The sequence below is a fragment of the Bos indicus x Bos taurus genome, chromosome 21 (genome assembly GCF_003369695.1).
Source record: "Bos indicus x Bos taurus breed Angus x Brahman F1 hybrid chromosome 21, Bos_hybrid_MaternalHap_v2.0, whole genome shotgun sequence".
Taxonomy (NCBI): domain Eukaryota; kingdom Metazoa; phylum Chordata; class Mammalia; order Artiodactyla; family Bovidae; genus Bos; species Bos indicus x Bos taurus.
In genome coordinates, this window is record NC_040096.1 from 39,122,660 (window position 1) to 39,138,620 (window position 15,961).

Below are 15,961 nucleotides of genomic sequence, written 5' to 3' on the forward strand. Positions count from 1 at the left end.
GGAATATCTATGGCACTTCAGAGGAAGAAAATAGTCTGATCTGCACTGATCCTCTATATGGAATGTGTCCTCTGCCATCATGACTACCTCAAATGTCACAGCCTCCTGAAGGCATTCCTGAATCTCCAAACTCTCTGCCCTTGAACCTCTGTTGTTACACTGTTTACATTTATCTCAGGATACTCACTTTACCTCACGTTTTATGTAGTTATGTTTGCCCTTTTCTAATCTCCTCTCCTCTATTAACCAGACCATTTGTCTTACTCATCTTTAGCTCCTATCACATAAAACAGAAAAAAAAAAAGAATCAATAATTATGAACTAATTTTGAATATGAACCTATTAAAGAATTATTGAGTGTCCACTTAAACTGTTGATTATCTACTATATACCAAGAACTAGGTATAGAGAGTTTAATAAAACATGTGTGTGGCATGCTAAGTTGCTTCAGTCATGTCCAACTCTGTGTGACCCAATGGACTGCAGCCTGCCAGGCTCCTCTGTCCGTGGGGATTCTCCAGGCAAGAATGCTGGAGTGGGTTGCCATGTTCTCCTCCGAGGGATCTTCCCAATTCAGGGATCAAACCCACGTCTCTTCTGTCTCCTGCATTGGCAGGTGGGTCCTTTATCACTAGCACCACTTGGGAAGCCAATAAAACATGGTCCGTGTACAAGAGTTGACAATGTAGTTGTCAATTAGATCCAAATTAGAGTTCAAGGATTGACACTATTACAATTAAGGCACCCATGATAATATCTTGAATCCAATTTAAAGTGAAAGATTTACCTAACACAAATTTTATAACTTCATTTTTTACAATTTACAAAGACCTAAACACTCAAATAATCTTACATTAGGAATCTTTTCTTCTTTTTTTTTTTTTTTGCCCAATTAGGGGAAAAGCTCTTCCCTCATCATCAAGGAGTGTTACTTGCAATTTTTAAAAACAGATTAAAATTGGTGAGTAGAAAACTAAGTAGGCCAAGGCTGAAAATAAACGTTAACATTTGACTGAAAACAGCGTCAGAATATCAATGGTAGATCAATATCCTTATTAACAAAAGTATGTTACTTAAATTCTATTTCATCTGCCCTTTGTATTTATCACAATACATTTTATCATTAAAGTGATATATAAATTTTCAGATTCCTTTATCAAAACTTTAACATGATTTATGAAAAGCAAGCATGAGTTTGAGTGAACTCCGCGAGTTGGTGATGGATAGGGAGACCTGGCGTGCTGCAGTTCATGGGGTCACAAAGAATCGGACACAACTGAGCGACTGAACTGAACTGAACTGATGAAAAGTAAATCTTGCTATTTTCAATTCACAGTGCTTTTTGTCTTTCTTAAAATTTTTGCTTTTGAGACAGAAGTCTTAAAGGTACACATGGAAAAGCAATACGTGATCACCGTTGAAAGCTAAGACAATCTAGTCAGAAAGTTTTTACACCTGTCAGCTAATGCTGATGCTCTGAGTATGACATGCTGCAGGGCTTGAAGAAATGGCAATTAGTATTACTCCTTCTTCCTTTCCCTCTCCTTCAGCAGAATCCATACCAACTCCTTCTTCCTTTCCCTCTCCTTCAGCAGAATCCATACCAACCTCCTCATAATCCTTCTCAAGGGCAGCCATGTCCTCACGGGCCTCAGAAAACTCTCCTTCCTCCATGCCTTCACCCACATACCAGTGAACAAAGGCATACTTTGCATACATCAGGTCAAACTTGTGGTCCAGGTGAGCCCGGGAGCCGGCATATTGCATATTGAGTGCATATTGCATATTGAGTGCAGCACTTTTCAGGATCTGGAATAGCTCAACTGGAATTCTATCACTGCCGGTAGCCAGCGTGAGGAACTCCGCCCATGACAAAGGTCATGAGGAAGGAGGCTTGGCATACGCAAAGGCGGGATCAAGCCTCAGGAGTCTCCCTGGAAATTCTCGAGCAATCTACCCCCAAAACCAGAGTCTGCCTACTTTCTGCTTTGTGCTTTCACCTACACCTCAGACTTTACGGGGGGCTGTCCCCCACTACCTCTCTGAAAAAAGTTAGCTTACAGCTCCAGTTAATAATTCCTGGGTGTGACAGTGTTTAACCTACAAACTCCTTTGGAAATCCTCTAGCCTGCCTGAATAGGTTTTTCCGGCCACATGTGATTGTTCAGAGCCTCCCAACTGTGAGAGGCAGGAGATGTTCTAAACTGTCTAAACACAGATTCTTTTGAGTAGTTAAAAGATTGATTAGAAATTGTATTAGTGAAGGGATTTTCACTTGTTGGGCCAATGTTTGCTGCTAAGTTTCCATATCCCTTACCTGCTGTGTCCCTGGCAGTGTATTGGTTAATATAATTGGTGTAAATAGTAGCTTTAATGTTTGTAACCTGGGACCCTTGAGTTAATTCTTTTTGTAGCCCACCACACCTTTGCGCTGTACGAATGCAACTTTATCTAATGCTTTTGGAGGGTGGCTCCTGACCAATCACCTTTAGAGAAAAATAAGTTTTCTGAAGAAAAGGTCTTAAAATGTTAACAGGCCTCCGGGCCAGAAGATGATGCAAATCACCTAAGCTTTTGCATATGATAAGTTTGCAGGAAGAAAGCCTGGTTTGCTGCAAGACTCTACCCCTTCCCCCATTATCCTCTGTGCATAACTTAAGGTATAAAAACTACTTTGAAAAATAAAGTGCGGGCCTTGTTCACCGAAACTTGGTCTCACCATGTCGTTCTTTCTCTTACCTTCTGGCTGAATTATTCAGCCTCTTTTCTCCACTGAATTTCCTCACTGAGCTATCCTTATTTCAGCCTCTTTTCTTCACTGAATTTTCCTACTGAGCTATCCTCATTCTATTACTCTTTATATCCTTAATTAACATTTAATTAAGCAATTGTTTCCTGATCTTCGCCTACGCCGTCTCTCCTTCGAATACCCTGGTTCAGCCGGGGCTGGTCCCCGGCAGTGATGGCTATGGTATTGCTCAGCATGCACACAGCTTGCTGTACTTTGGCCAGGTGTCCACCAGGTACCACAGTAAGAGACTGATAACTAACGCCAACCTTGAAGCCAGCGGGGCACCAGTCCACAAACTGGATGCTGCACTTGGTCTTGATGGTAGCAATGGCAGCATTGACATCTGTGGGAACCACATTACCACAGTACAAGTAGCAAGCCATTTACCATGGCGAGGGTCACATTTCACCATCTGGTTGGCTGGTTCAAAGCAAGCATTGGTGATCTCTGCTACAGAAAGCTGTTCATGGTAGGCTTTCTCAGCAGAGATGATGGGGCATGTGTGGCCAGTGGGAAGTGGATGTGGGGATAGGGCACCAGGTTCAGGTTGGTCTGGAACTCTATCAGATCCACGTTCAGGGCTCCATCAAACCTCAGGGAAGCAGTGATGGAGGACACTAGCTGTCTAATAAGGTGGTTAAGATTTGTGTAGGTTGGGCACTCAGTATCAAGGTTTCTATGACAGATGTCATAGATGGCCTCATTGTTTACCATGAAGGCACAATCAGAGTGCTTCAGGGTGGTGTGGGTGGTAAGGATAGAGTTGTAGGGCTCAAATACAGCTGTGGAAAGCGGGGGTAGGGCTCAACTCCAGCTTGCACTTCTTGCCATAATTGACAGAGAAATGTTTCATCAGCAAGGAGGTGAACCCAGAACCAGTTCCCCCATCAAAGCTGTGGAAAGCCAAGAAGCCCTGAAGATCTGTGCACTGGTCAGCCAGTTTCTGAATTCAGTGCAAGACAAGGTCAATGATCTCCTTGCCAATGGTGTGGGGACCTTGGGCATGGTTATTGGCAGCATCTTCTTTGCCTGTGATGAGCTGCTCAGGGTGGAAGAGTTGGCAGTAGGTGCCAGTTCAAACCTCATCAATGACTGTGGGTTCCAGATCTACAAACACTGTGCTGGTCACATGCTGGCCAGTGCCTGTGTCACTGAAGAAGGTGTTGAAGAAGTCAAATCCTCCCCCAGTAGTCTTCTCGTTGCACCTCTGGCCATTGGGCTGGATGCCATGCTCCAGACAGTAGCACTCCCAGCAGACATTACTTATCTGGACACCAACCTGGCCAAGGTGGATGGAGATGCAGTCATACATGGTGGCTACAGGTCAGCAGGCACAGGCAGCAGGAGCAGATACCAGCTCACAGTTGCCATCCCCAACAAGCTAAGAGTCGAGGTAAGTAATGCACTGTCACAATGCTTTAGTAAATGAGGGTGTTTTCTTATTAAATCAGCAATAATAATTTTCTAACTCAAAGGCTAAAAATTCAGGGACTGCTTAATGACTTTTGCACATAATAAATTCTTTTAGTGAGCATGATAAGTTCTAATTTATACTCTATTAATCAATTGGAACTCAAGGTGACCTTCCATGAAAAACAAATCCACAAATTAAACAATTCTTTCAAACAAACAAACAAAATCTTTTCTGTTCATTTCCCTTAACAATGGACTGGCTCACAGCTACTTTAAGTTTTCTACTGGCTCATATCAAAATAAAACCTAAAGAAAATCAATGAAAATTCAGCCAGAATAAAATATAAAATTATTATAAAGTTTAAAGAGTTAATTTTTGCAGAAAGATTTGAATTGTAGCAATAAAAGTCTTTAAGTACACATAAATAATTTCTACCTGAAAAAAATTTTTTTAATATTTTATTTATTTATTTGATTGCACTGGGTCTTAGCTGTGGCATGTGGGATGTTCTAGTTGCGGCCTATGGGATCTAGTTCCCTGACCAGGAATTGAACCTGGACCCCCTGCATTGAGAGCACAGGCCTTAACCACTGGACCATTAATGAACTCCCTCTACTTGAGAAATGTAGGCATATGCTACTAAGCATAGATGATAATCACTGAGAAGGGAATTCTTGTTTTTTCTGGCATCTTTATATACACAAAATATAAATTTGATTATAATAGAATAATTATGAGAATAATTATCCAACACAAGTGGATATTATTCTCTGTTCTTTTAAACTACAGAGTATGTATTAGTAATTCTCTGGTGACTTTCCCCTGAGACGTTGCCTACACTCAATTATTTTAAAAGAAGACACATTAGAAGATATCTATTAAGCAATGCTCAAACAGAGCCCTGATTCAGGAAGAAAGGACATTAAAATGTGCTTTAATCTACAAGAACTTATTTTTCACTGTAGAGTTAGAAGAAGCTGGCTCTTTTCCCTCTAAAAAAGGGGGAGACTAGAAACAGAGTCACAAGACATAGGAAACTCACAGAACGTTAATATTGCTTCCTATCCTCCTGAGGGGCTTTGCAGCTGGTGCTAGTGCTAAAGAATGCGCCTGCCAGTGCAGGAGCCATATAAGACACGGGCTCAATCCCTGTTGGGAAGATGTCCTGGAGAAGGGCATAGCAATCCACTCCAGTATTCTTGCCTGGAGAATGCCATGGACAGAGGAGCCTGGAAGGCTACAGTCCAGAGGGTCACAAAGAGTCAGACATGACTGAAGCAACTTAGTGCACATACACATCCTCCTGAGACCCAGTAAGTTAAAAAAAAATAGTGGAGAGGATCTTATTCAAAGAAAGATTATAATTTCTCACCATTATTAGCAGAATATAATAATGCACACCCAGTGTGAAAAAATAACAAACGGTGTTATTATTTCTCCAGTTTAAGAGTCCACACAGGAACTGTATCAATCCTTACCCTTTTCAAGAGATAAAGATACATCATCAGGAAATCTCAATGTGATCAACAGAAATGGCACAGGTCAAAAAGTCAAGACTGTCAGCTGTTGACTAAAATGTATTTTCCTTTTATTCCTAGACACAAAACTAAACAAAAATTTCCAGCCTTGTGTGACTATTTTTCTCCATAGAATAAAATGTGACACGTGCCTCTAATGGATCTAAGTCTTAGGACCATGACTATGCCTCTACCATGCTATCTTTCTCTTTCTCACCCCAAAGCCACAGAGACTCCATTTCTACCATGCAAAGAATGACAATCCTAAGGGTATGATTGGGCAACCAATGGAAAAAACTTGTGTCTCTGAATAACCTCATGGAGCAGAGTTGAACCTTTCAGTTTGGGCTGTTATTTAAAAGAGAAGCCAGATTCCATCTTCTTTAATGTATTGACTCCTTGTTCTCTTTGCCATAGCATCCTGAGTGCATACATACTCAGTTGCTTCAGTCATGTCCAACTCTTTGTGATCTTATGGACTGTAGCTTGCCAGGCTCCTCTGTTTATGGGATTCCCCAGGCAAGAACACTGCAGTGGGTTGCCATGCCCTCCTTCAGGGGATCTTCCCAACTTGGGGATCAAACCCACATCTCCTGCATCACAAGTGGATTCTTTACTCACTGAGCACTTGGGAAGCCTGCCATAGCATTCTAGTCTTAGACTGCTGCTGCCAAGTCGCTTCAGTCGTGTCCAACTCTGTACGACCCCATGGACTGCAGCCTACCAGGCTTCTCCGTCCATGGGATTCTCGAGGCAAGAACACTGGAGTGGGTTGCCATTTCCTTCTCCAAGTCTTAGACTAATAGAGACAAATATTTCCTGTTCACTGAAATTGTCTAAGAAATACATTATCAGTACTTTGATTCATTATTCTTGATCAGCATAGGTCTGATCTAATTGAGAGTAGCCAGGCATCCACATATCCAAACATAAGCAATCTTTAAAAAGAACAAATTCTGCTAATGTAACCCAAGTATAGTGATGATACCTAAATTCAACAACTATAGATAATCTAACTTCATGATTGGACTTTATATAAAAACTTGGGGCTTCCAAATTACTGAAGGTCAGAGTCTGGTGATCAATAAAAGAAAGACTTAGTTTTAAAAAGACTTTATAAAGTGACATTTGACATTTAAAAAATCATTTAAATCTTTTTTCAACGAGAAGATGTTTAATAACAGTTTGCTTTTATTTTATGGTTTGTATAAAATATAGGTAAATTACCCTGCACCTAATTTATGATATTTCCATACACTTACTCAAATCTACCTTGCTTCCTCACAAATGCCCAGATTTCTTTTAATAGAGTAAAATGTCTATTAAAGGGAAGATAAGATTCTAGATAATCTTCTGAGAAGGAAAAACAATTTGAATTTATATCCCATTATAAAAGATTGATTTCATATATTTTTCCAAAAATATTTTTTATTGAAGGATAGGGTACATGTGAAAGTTGGAATATAAAGCTGAATGCTGCAGAATTGATGCTTTTGAACTGTGGTGTTGGAGAAGACTCTTGAAAGTCCCTTGGACAGAAAGGAGAGCCAACCAGTCCATCCTGAAGGAGATCAGTCCTGGGTGTTCATTGGAAGGATTGATGTTGAGGCTGAAACTCCAATACTTTGGACCTGATGCAAAGAGCTGACTTATTGGAAAAGACCCTGATGCTGGGAAAGATTGAGGGAAAGAGGAGATGGGGATGACAAAGGATGAGATGGTTGGATGGCATCACCAACTCAATGGACATGGGTTTGGGTGGACTCCGGGAGTTGGTGATGGACAGGGAGGCCTGGCGTGCTGCAGTTCATGGGGTCGCAAAGAGTTGGACACATCTGAGGGACTGAACTGAACTAAGGGTACATGAAAAGTAGAAATGAGTGAGGTATTTCTTAGAATGAAAACCTGTACTTAATCTACTTTTAATTTAATCTAGAGTTGATTGATTCTACTGCAAATAAAATGATAATGAAAAGAAATCAATAGGTAAACTAAATAAAAGGCCAACAAAGAAATGTAGTATTGTTAATAGCAGATGTATGATTATAATTACAGTAGAAATCAGTTTTATATTGAAGCAGCTAATATTTTTTTTCTAGAGTTCATATAAGGAAACCAGTCTTCTCCCTGAAATTCATCCCTCTTCAGTTCAGTTCAGTTCAGTTCAGTTCAGTCGCTTAATGATTATTTTGTTAAATTGGCAAAAATATAGGATATTTAATATCTCTAAGACAGTTTCCTTATTTGTAAAATAATAAAAATAATACCTACATTATAAACTCACTGTAAGGTTAAAAAAATTACCTAAGTGAACTGTCAACACAATTCCTACTATGCATAGAAATTCAATAATTTTTTCTCTTTTTTAATTCTTTCATTGTTTTGTAAAATGCAAAGTTCCTCAGGTACAAAGTTCCTCTGGTACTTGTCTGAGCCAAATACCAGAATCTAGCAAAAAATATTGTACAATTACTTTGAATGTACTAACTTTGTTTTGCCAGCTTTTTATTATAATAATAATAGCTAATGAGAATTTCCTAACCCTAGTGGTCTAGTGGTTAGGAATCGGTGCTTTCACTATAGCTACCTGGGTTTGATCCTGGTCGGGGAACTAAGATCCCACAAGCCACATGGAATGGCCAAAAACAAAAACCTAACAGTTGAAGAAAGCTTACAATTTTATGCCATAATCTTTAAAAGGCTTTATAGATGTAGAAACTGAAATTCAGGTAGGTTAAATTTCCAAAGGTCACATACCTAGTAATTTGGAGAGCTGGAGTTTTCAAGTAGGAAATCAAACTCCAGAGCACAAGTCTTCACTCATTATCTTATACCGCCTGTCAATGTTATTTTCATAATATCTGACTGAATATAAAATAGACAATCCCATTTTTAAAATTATTATCTAACAGTTCTTAAAAAGATCCACTTTGACTTCTCTTTATAAACCCTATATTGTACACAACCCTCTATTCATAAAATTTTTATTTCATTATTGCCCTTAAAATGTTTATCAAATATTGCCATAGTTAACCTAAGAGTCAACTTTCTTATGACAAGTTTTATGAAGGAGATTTAGAAATTATCAAACATTAGAGCTAAAGGGCAGAGAAGGCAATGGCACCCCACTCCAGTACTCTTGCCTGGGAAATCCCATGGATGGAGGAGCCTGGTAAGCTGCAGTCCATAGGGTCGCTAAGGGTCAGACACGACTGAGCGACTTCACTTTCACTTTTCACTTTCATGCATTGGAGAAGGAAATGGCAACCCACTCCAGTGTTCTTGTGTGGAGAATCCCAGGAACAGAGGAGCCTGGTAGGCTGCCATCTATGGGGTCGCACAGAGTCGGACACAACTGATGCGACTTAGCAGCAGCAGCAGAGCTAAAGGGAGTTAAAAAATTGACTCTAGATTGAGCATGACTCAATCATTTAGAACATATTAAAGGCTTCCCTGGTGGCTCAGACAGTAAAGAATCCACCTGAAATGGGAGAGATCTGGGTTCAAACCCTGGGTTGGGAAGATCTCCTAGAGAAGGGCATGGCAACCCACTCCAGTATTCTTGCCTGGAGAATCACATACACAGAGGAACCTGGAAGGCTGCATTCCATGGGATCGCAGAAAAGCAACTTAGCGCCCACACAAAGGATGAACATTAATTACTCTACCTAGCCCATCATCTTACAAAATTAACTGTTTAAATTATGATTTTTCACAATGATCTTCAAGTCTCCTAAACTCAATGTTTTTTCCACTATGAAATCTTTCTTTTCTTAAGGTTTTGTGAAACTGGACATTATTCCAGGAAAGTAGTATCTTAATGAACAGTGACATTCCTTATTGAACAGAAAATTAGACAAAAGAAACAGACTAGGTTTTAATTATAAGCTGTTCCATATATTAATTTATTTTAGTGCTTTAAAGGTTATCTTTCCATTATTTTCTGGATTCCATTATTTACTTAGAGAGGATAGTTGTCATTCTTATTTTACCTTTATTAGCTCCTGTGAGGGCAATATATCTTTTTTTTTTTCCATAGATGTTTTCTTTCAAAAAGAAAAGTTTTCTTTTTGTCTTTGGTTTTCAGAAGTTTTGTCATGATTTGCCTAGATGAGTGTGCTCCGTAACAAGAGAAGCCACTGCAATGAGAAGCCTGCATACCACTCACTGCAACTATAGAAAGCCTGTGCAAAAGCAATGAAGACCCAATGCAGCCAAAAATTTAAAAAAATAAAATAAACAAAAAAAGAAGCCTTTTATAAATATAGAATTAATACATAAGTGAGAAAAAAAAGTAGGAGAGATATTATCAGCCAATTAGACATATCAAAAGATTACTAGAGGCTGGAAAGTGCCAGAAAGACAATTGTCTAAATGAAATTAAAAATAAATTAGAAAATAAAGTTGAGCCCTTCTTCTAGAGTCTAAAGCAGAAATGTAAAGAGTCAGGAAGTACTAGGGAAAAGATGAGTTATAAGGGACCATCATAGAAATCCAACACCTGAATAACAGAAATTCAAAAAAAATGAATGAAGAAAAAGGAGAAGAAAGAGAAATAACAGACCAATTCTTTACAGCTGAAATATTTGAGTGTTTAAAGTACAAAGTAGAAGATGGTGGAGGAATAAGACAGGGAGACCACTTTCTCCCCCACAATTCATCAAAAGAACATTTGAACACTGAGAAAATTCCACAAAACTACTTCTGAATACTGGCAGAGTACATCAGGCACCCAGAAAAGCAGCCCATTGTCTTCAAAAGGAGGTAGGAAAAAATATAAAAGTTAAAAAGAGAGACAAAAGAGGTAGGGATGGAGCTCCATCCTGGGAAGGGAGTCTTAAAAAAGAGAGAAGTTTCCAAACACCAGGAAACACTCTCACTGCCAAGTCTAAGGCAAGCCTTGGAACCACAGAGGGCAACATAACCGGGAGGAAAAATAAATAAATAATTAAAACCCACAGATTACGAGCCCAACGGTAACTCCCCCAGCAGAGAAGCAGCGCAGGCACCTGCATCTGCCACTAGCAAGCAGGGGCTGGGCAGGAAGGCGCAGGTTGCATTGCTTAAAGTAAGGACGGGGCCTGAATGCCCCGAGGGCAATCTGAGCGAACTAACTTGGTATAGCAAACCAGACTGTGGGATAACCACCACGCAAAAAGCCCTAACCTAAGACACAGTCAGGCCCACTCACAGAACAAAGGACTGAGCAGAGCTAGCCGGCTGCAGGCCAGCCCATCCCCCTCCAGAGACAGGTAGGCGAGGGCAGCCAGAGCCAGAAGGGTGCAATTGCGACCCCAGAGAGGCATTATCTACCAAACTGCAAGCAGGCTTCATTGCTAACCAAGACTTCTTGGGATTGTGGACAGTCAACAGCCGCCTGAGAAGGTGCGCCAGTTATACACCCAGAAAACCGAGTGGCAGGGACAGGGGAGGCGATAAGTCACAGCGATCATGCTTGCCAAACACCTGGTCACCAGAGCTGCTCGAATCTGGGAAGGGCACAAAACCCAGGCCCAACCAAGTCTATGCCTCTGAGGACTACCCAAATACCTGAACCTGAGCGGCTTAGACCTGAGAAGCGCATACAACCCAAAGCCGGCTTCAGACAGTTCCTGGCAGAGTAACCTAGAGCCTAAGCAGTGTAGACAGAGAAAGCACACTCACCGTGAGCGAGGGCAAACCCAGTGTGGCCGAGACACTCCGAGCACATGCCACTGGTATTTGTTTGCAGCGTCCCTCCCTCCCCACAGCATGACTGAACAAGTGAGTCTAAAAAAGTGTCCACCACCGCCCCCTTGTGCCAGGGCAGAAATCAGACACTGAAGAGACCAGTAAACAGAAGAAGCTAAAACAGAAGGACCCTCCTTGGAAGTGACAGGTGCAATAGATTAAAACCCTGTAGATAGTACCGACTACATAGGAAGGGGCCTATAGATCTTGAGAAATATAAGCCGGATCAAGGAACTATCCGAAAATGAACTGACCCCATGCTGCCCACAACACCAGAGAAAGTCCTAGATATATTTTTGCTATTTTTACTATCATTCTGTAAATTTTTTTATTTTTAAGTCCTCTATTACTCCTTTAATTTTCATTTTTATAACCTACTATTACTTTGCAAAAAAAAAGAAAGACCCTATTTTTTAAAGCAAACTTCATATATATATATATATAATTTTTTTATATAATTTTTGTAACTTTGTTTTTTTTTTTTTTCTCTTTTTCTTTAATATTGTATTTTTGAAAATCCAACCTCTACTCTAGATTTTTAATCTTTGCTTTTTGGTATTCAGTATCAATTTTGTACCTTTAAGAACCCAATCTTCAGTACCCATTTTTACTTGGGAGCAAGATCACTGGCTTGACTGCTCTCTCCTCCTTTGGACTCTCCTTTTTCTCCACCAGGTCGCCCCTGGTCCCCCTTCTCTACCCAACTCTGTGAATTTCTTTGTTTGTTCTGGACCATGGAGAACACTTAGGAAACTGATTACTGGCTGGATCTGTCTCTCTCCTTTTGATCCCCCTCTTTATCCTCCTGGCCACCTCTGTCTCCTTCCTCCCTCTTCTCTTCTCTGTGTAACTCCATGAACATCTCTGAGTGGTCCAGACTGTGGAGCACACATAAGGAAGTGATTACTGGTTAGCTTGCTCTCTCCTCTTTTGATTCCACCTCATCTCATCCTGGTCACCTCTATCTCCCTCCTCCCTCTTCTCTTCTCTATGTAACTCTGTGAACTTCTCTGGGTGTACCTCACTGTGCAGAAACTTTTCATCTTTAACCTAGATGTTTTATTAATGGTGCTGTATAGATGGAGAAGTCTTGAGGCTACTATAAAAATAAGACTGAAAACCAAAAGCAGGAGGCTTAAGTCCAAATCCTGAGAACACTAGAGAACTCCTGACTCCAGGGAACATTAATAGACAGGAGCTCATCAAATGCTTCCATACCTACACTGAAACCAAGCACCACCCAGGAGCCAACAAGTTCCAGAGCAAGACATACCACACAAATTCTCCAGCAACACAGGAACATAGCCCTGAGCTTCAATATGCAGGCTGCCCAAAGTCACTCCAAACCCACTGACATCTCATAACTCATTAATGGACGCTTCATTGCACTCCAGAGAGAAGCCCAGCCCCACCCACCAGAACACCGACACAAGCTGCCCTAACCAGGAAACCTTGACAAACCACCCATATAACCCCACCAACAGCAAGGAAACTCCACAATAGAGAACTCCACAAACTGCCAGAATACAGAAAGGCCACCCCAAACACAGCAATATAAACAAGATGATGAGACAGAGGAATACCCAGCAGGTAAAGGAACAGGATAAATGCCCACCAAACCAAACAAAAGAGGAAGAGATAGGGAATCTACCTGATAAACAATTCCGAATAATGAGAGTGAAAATGATCCAAAATCTTGAAAACAAAATGGAATCACAGATAAATAGCCTGGAGACAAGGATTGAGAAGATGCAAGAAAGGTTTAACAAGGACCTAGAAGAAATAAAAAAGAGTCAATATATAATGAATAGTGCAATAAATGAGATCAAAAACACTCTGGAGGGAATAAATAGTAGAATAACGGAGGCAGAAGATAGGATTAGTGAGGTAGAATATAGAATGGTAGAAATAAATGAATCAGAGAGGAAAAAAGAAAAACGAATTAAAAGAAATGAGGACAATCTCAGAGACCTCAGGGACAATGTTAAATGCCCCAACATTCAAATCATAGGAGTCCAAGAAGAAGAAGACAAAAAGAAAGACCATGAGAAAATACTTGAGGAGATAATAGTTGAAAACTTCCCTAAAATGGGGAAGGAAATTATCACCCAAGTCCAAGAAACCCAAAGAGTCCCAAACAGGATAAACCCAAGGTGAAACACCCTAAGACACATATTAATCAAATTAACAAAGATCAAACACAAAGAACAAATATTAAAAGCAGCAAGGGGAAAAAAAAAAAAAAAAACAAATAACACACAAGGGGATTCCCATAAGGATAACAGCTAATCTTTCAATAGAAACTCTTCAGGCCAGGAGGGAATGGCAGGACATATTTAAAGTGATGAAAGAAAGTAACCTACAGCCCAGATTACTGTACCCAGCAAGGATCTCATTCAAATATGAAGGAGAAATCAAAAGCTTTACAGACAAGAAAAAGCTGAGAGAATTCAGCACCACCAAACCAGCTCTCCAACAAATGCTAAAGGATCTTCTCTAGACAGGAAACACAAAAAGGGTGTATAAACTCAAACCCAAAACAATAAAGTAAATGGCACTGGGATCATACTTATCAATAATTACCTTAAACGTAAATGGGTTGAATGCCCCAACCAAAAGACAAAGACTGGCTGAATGGATACAAAAACAAGACCCCTATATATGTTGTCTACAAGAGACCCACTTCAAAACAAGGGACACATACGGACTGAAAGTGAAGGGCTGGAGAAAGATATTCCATGCAAATAGAGACCGAAAGAAAACAGGACAAGCAATACTCATATCAGACAAAATACACTTTAAAACAAAGGCTGTGAAAAGAAACAAAGAAGGACACTACATAATGATTAAAGGATCAGTCCAAGAAGAAGATCTAACAATTATAAATACACATACACCCAACATAGGAGCACTGCAATATGTAACAAGTATGAAAGGGGAAATTAACAATAACACAATAATAGTGGGAGACTTAAATACACTACCTATGAATCAGATCAGATCAGATCAGTCACTCAGTCGTGTCCGACTCTTTGCGACCCCATGAATCGCAGCACGCCAGGCCTCCCTGTCCATCACCAACTCCCGGAGTTCACTCAGACTCACGTCCATCAAGTCAGTGAAGCCATCCAGCCATCTCATCCTCTGTCGTCCCCTTCTCCTCTTGCCCCCAATCCCTCCCAGCATCAGAGTCTTTTCCAATGAGTCAGCTCTTCGCATGAGGTGCTCAAAGTACTGGAGTTTCAGCTTTAGCATCATTCCTTCCAAAGAAATCCCAGGGCTGATCTCCTTCACAATGGACTGGTTGGATCTCCTTACAGTTCAAGGGACACTCAAGAGTCTTCTCCAACACCACAGTTCAAATCAAAAGCATCAATTCTTCGGTGCTCAGCCTTCTTCACAGTCCAACTCTCACATTCATACATGAGCACAGGAAAAACCATAGCCTTGATTAGACGAACTTTGTTGTCAAAGTAATGTCTCTGCTTTTGAATATGCTATCTAGGTTGGTCATAACTTTCCTTCCAAGGAGTAAGCATCTTTTAATTTCATGGCTGCAATCACCATCTGCAGTGATTTTGGAGCCCAGAAAATATAAAGTCTGACACTGTTTCCACTGTTTCCCCATCTATTTCCCATGAAGTGATGGGACCAGATGCCATGATCTTTGTTTTCTGAATGTTGAGCTTTAAGCCAACTTTTTCACTCTTCACTTTCACCTTCATGAAGAGGCTTTTTAGTTCCTCTTCACTTTCTGCCATAAGGGTGGTGTCATCTGTATATATGAGGTTATTGATATTTCTCCCGGCAATCTTGATTCCAGCTTGTGTTTGTTCCAGTCCGGCGTTTCTCATGATGTACTCTGCATATAAGTTAAATAAGCAGGGTGACAATATACAGCCTTGACGTACTCCTTTTCCTATTTGGAACCAGTCTGTTGTTCCATGTCCAGTTCTAACTGTTGCTTCTGACCTGCATACAGGTTTCTCAAGAGGCAGATCAGGTGGTCTGGTATTCCCATCTCTTTCAGAATTTTCCACAGTTTATTGTGATCCACAGTCAAAGGCTTTGGCATAGTCAATAAAGCAGAAATAGATGCTTTTCTGGAACTCTCTTGCTTTTTCCATGATCCAGCAGATGTTAGCAATTTGATCTCTGGTTCCTCTGCCTTTTCTAAAACCAGCTTGAACATCAGGAAGTTCACGGTTCACATATTGCTGAAGCCTGGCTTGGAGAATTTTGAGCATTACTTTACTAGCGTGTGAGATGAGTGCAATTGTGCAGTAGTTTGAGCATTCTTTGGGATTGGAATGAAAACTGCCCTTTTCCAGTCCTGTGGCCACTGCTGATTTTTCCAAATTTGCTGGCATATTGAGTGCAGCACTTTCACAGCATCATCTTTCAGGATTTGGAATAGCTCAACTGGAATTCCATCACCTCCACTAGCTTTGTTCGTAGTGATGCTTTCTAAGGCCCACTTGACTTCACATTCCAGGATGTCTGGCTCTA

General features: G+C 40.5%; 1 pseudogene; it reads right to left on the reverse strand.

Moving 5' to 3' along the window:
- Positions 1-1,458: 1,458 nt before the first annotated feature.
- On the reverse strand, positions 1,459-4,103 carry LOC113879595 (annotated as a pseudogene).
- Between the last annotated feature and the right edge of the window lie 11,858 nt (positions 4,104-15,961).